This window comes from Colobus angolensis, unplaced genomic scaffold (genome assembly GCF_000951035.1).
Source record: "Colobus angolensis palliatus isolate OR3802 unplaced genomic scaffold, Cang.pa_1.0 Scaffold256, whole genome shotgun sequence".
NCBI lineage: Eukaryota > Metazoa > Chordata > Mammalia > Primates > Cercopithecidae > Colobus > Colobus angolensis.
Window position 1 is genome coordinate 1,213,448 of NW_012115777.1, and position 4,199 is coordinate 1,217,646.

A 4,199-nucleotide genomic window follows, 5' to 3' on the forward strand; every position below is an offset into this window, starting at 1 on the left:
AAGGCTATTACTAAAGAGACAAAAAAAAAAAAAAAAAAAAAGGAAAAAGGAAGTCCATTGTTGCTTCAGATCAAATCAGACTTTATAAATCAGAAAAATGAGAATTTTGATCAGTATCTGAGAGTGACTAAAAATCTGTGAAATCTGAATGGTATTCAGGAGCAAGGATATGAAAAAAGCCTATTTGTATGATTTCATTCCTGTAAGTTTATTTTGTTCAATAAACTGACTCACAGGACTTTAAAAATTAGCTCCGTTTATTTTCTTTTCTTTCTTTTTTTGAGGCGGAGTCTTGCTCTGTCACCCGGGCTGGAGTGCGGTGGCCAGATCTCAGCTCACTGCAAGCTCCGCCTCCCGGGTTTACACCATTCTCCTGCCTCAGCCTCCGGAGTAGCTGGGACTACAGGCGCCCACCACCTCGCCCGGCTAGTTTTTTTTTTGTATTTTTAGTAGAGACAGGGTTTCACCGTGTTAGCCGGGATGGTCTCGATCTCCTGACCTCGTGATCCGCCCGTCTCGGCCTCCCAAAGTGCTGGGATTACAGGCTTGAGCCACCGCGCCCGGCCAGCTCCGTTTATTTTCATAAGTGACAATATTGTCTTACTTTCTGCATAAATGTAGTCTCCGTTTTTGTTGATGTAATCTGAAAATTACATTGTATGAATAATATTTAAAAAATTATTTACCTTTCCATCAAGAATAATTTTTTAACCTTTATACCATATTCAACCATAGGACACTTTTTAGACATATTATTTGCCTCTATTCCTCAAAATAAATTTTTATAAAATCATAGTTTCCTTATTCTTTCATTCTTCATGTTATTTATTTCTCAATCACAATTCATCTTTGAGTAATTTTTTAAAGAAAGTATATTAGTCTGAGGATGGTTTTCTATTGTTATTGTGTTTGCATAGACATGACAACTTGGTTGGGTAAATATTTTCCGGTTGTGCAATCTTTTTACCTTAAAATTCCCGTTTTGTTTTTTGTTACTCAATATTGCATAGATGTCTGCCAAAAATCTGATTTTGATTCAAAAAGTATTTGTAAAGTTTTGTTTTGCTCTTCCTTTGCCCTTTTTATTATCAAACTTTGTCTATATTTAGGTCTATTTCCCTCAGCTAAAATTTCTTTAGAAAGAAGTTCAAGAACTTCTTCCAGGCCAAAAATATTTTGTTTGTATATTTATTTGATTGCTGCTTTCAATCTACCTAGTCTGTTTCTCATTCTAAGCGCTGTATTATGTGCAAAATTAAACTGCTCACTTCTTGTATGGGTTGGTCCCAAGAACAAGCATTTCCTACTTGGAATCTGCATTGGTCAGGTTGTTACAAGTGTCCTCCCTTCCTGCTTCTTTAGCACTTGTGCCTTCATCTAAAAAGCCTGTTCTGCCTGCATACTGATTTGCTAACATAAATTTGTAAGAAACAAAAGACTGATGACTTGTTTTCTGTTTTCACTACTGATAAAGCCTTTTCCTTGATATTTTTCTTTTTTTTTTAAGCCATTTCTATTGAAATTTGGGAAAAAGTTGTATTTAACTGTATTCTAGTAAAAATCTTATTCAGACATCCAAAAGCATTTATTTTAAGCAGTGTTATATGTTGTACCCTTATGAAAATATCTATATCCACATCTCTGAATGTAATGCCTAAGGTGAATTGATATAAGTAGAATTATTGGCTCAAAATCATGACCATTTATATTTTTTGATGTGTATTGTCAAACTACTTTGCTGAAACGTAATGTCAAATTTTAAATCTCCTACTGTCTGGTTTTCATTTTGATAGGCTAAATTGTGTCTTAATATTAAAGTAAATTTGTATTTTATTCCAGTGAGGTTGAACATAACTTCATAAAATAATTTAGTGTTTTGGCAATTACCTTTTCAGGTCTTCAATTTGTTTTTAAAGCACATGTAGTATGTCACTTATAAATTTGAAAGAGTTATTTGTATATTCAGAATACTAATATCATATATAAGTTTGTGTTAGGCTTACTGCCATGATGGATAGACCCTTAAAAGAAAAGTCTTTTATTCCAATGCAGATTTTTACTTAACATGGATTGAAGTGATTTTATATATGATTTTAACAAATGCCAACACAGGACTTTTTACAAGTTTTATGAGTAAGTTGTTATGTCCACTATCTTTATAATAGATTACTTATAATCTATTATAAGTAATAGATTCGTTACTTATATAGATTCATGATTCGTTAGTCTTCTTCTGTCTTTCTTGTTTTTTTGTTTTTTTTTTTTTTTTTGAGACGGAGTTTCGCTCTTTTTGTCCAGGCTGGAGTGCAATGGCGTGATCTCGGCTCACCACAACCCCCATCTCCTGGATTTCAAGTGATTCTCCTGCCTCAGTCTCCCCAGTAGCTGGGATTACAGACATGCACCACCATGCCTAGCTAATTTTGTATTTTCAATAGAGATGGGGTTTCTCCGTGTTGGTCAGGTTGGTCTTGAACTCGCAAACTCAGGTGATCTGCCCGCCTCGGCCTCCCAAAGTGCTGAGATTACAGGCATGAGCCACCGTGCCTGGCTTTTTCAATCTTTTTAACCTCTAAATCTAAGGAGTTAGTATATAAGTATTTTGCCAATATCTTTGTCAAAGATTCCTTTCTTGGAGAGAAAATTTTTGTTGTTGTTGTTTTTATTTCAGCACAATTATTTTAAGTGTGTGTGGGTTTTGTTTGAAAAAAGAAAATAAATTTGAAAAAACATTTATGTGTATTGTGGGATTAAGGATGTGTCTCAAAAATCACATTTTTCCCTTACTGGAAGAATAAATATTCAGGGTCAAAATTCATGGAATGCACATGAGAAAGCTGAGTGAATCAAATTATTTCCCAAATTCAAGAACCAAACTGTATTAAAACTTAAAATGTTCTTGTACACCACAAGTTTTATAAAATATTTTTTAAGTTATTATTTTTTCCTGTTTATCTCTATAAATCACCATGAAGGAAGGGTCAACCTCTGTTTTGATCATCAATTTTTCCCAATGCTTGTAAGCATGCTTGACAAATATTGTCAGATTAAAGAAAATCTTTGTCAACTACAACAAAAAAACTTAAAGTTTTATGTCACTGTATTTTGTGTGTGTGTGTGTGTGTGCGCGTGCGCACACATATTCATCATATGTTCAACAAAACTACATAGGTGGCATGTTTTCTGAGCCCTTGAATAGCTGGAAATTTCACTGTTTTCTAACATAGAAGAAACTTTTCTCTAAACTCCTTAGGTCCTAATCGTCCCAGTACTCTTTCATTATTACTCCATTGCCCTTTGATCTTCTATTACATATGATATAAAATTAAAACTGTTTCCTTTTAACAAAAAGTTTATAGGCTAGGGACGGGACCTTGTCTCTTTTTGAAATTCAACACTTCTACTGGATATGTCTTGATAAGGGTCTTATTTGCCTGAGTTGGGAAGTAGTACAGTGATTCCCTTAATTTATATAACGGATTACTATTTAAAAAACATTTTTTCTCACTTTTAAAACAATATTGCTTTTGTTCTTCTTTATTCTTCCAGAGAAGTCAGGGAAATCCACAGTCCACTCATAGACCCGAGAAAGATAAATCAATGCTTACTGTGAAGGCCATTTAATTTTGGTTTCATCGTTATGCACTGTTATTGCCAAAAAAACTGATTAATATATTGAAAAACTCATACATTGAGAAAACACTAGAGACACTTCTTTAAAGTCTGAAGTGAGACAAAGATACCACTATTGTCATTACTGTTTAACATAGTACTAAGCTATCAGCCAATAAAATTAGATAATAGAATGCAGTTAGAGGAATGATAATAGAAATTGAAAGAAGTTTTACAGATGGCATGATTTTATATCTGGAAAACCCAAGAGAATCCATGAAAAAACTGCTACAAACAATAACAGACTATGATAACATAACAGGAAATAATCATACAGAAATCAATACAATGAGTAACCAATTAGAAGGCACAGCAGAGAAAATCCTATTTTCTATAGTAACAATAATAAAAATCAACAGAAAGCCAGAAAAATGTTTATGCACAAACTTAAAACTGCTGTGCAAAATTAAATGAGAAAAACTTAAAAATCCAATAAAAGACACACAATATATTTAAACAAGTGAAACATAAAATGTCAATTCTTTCTCAGTTATAAATTTGCATGATTTCTGTAAAAACATCAACAG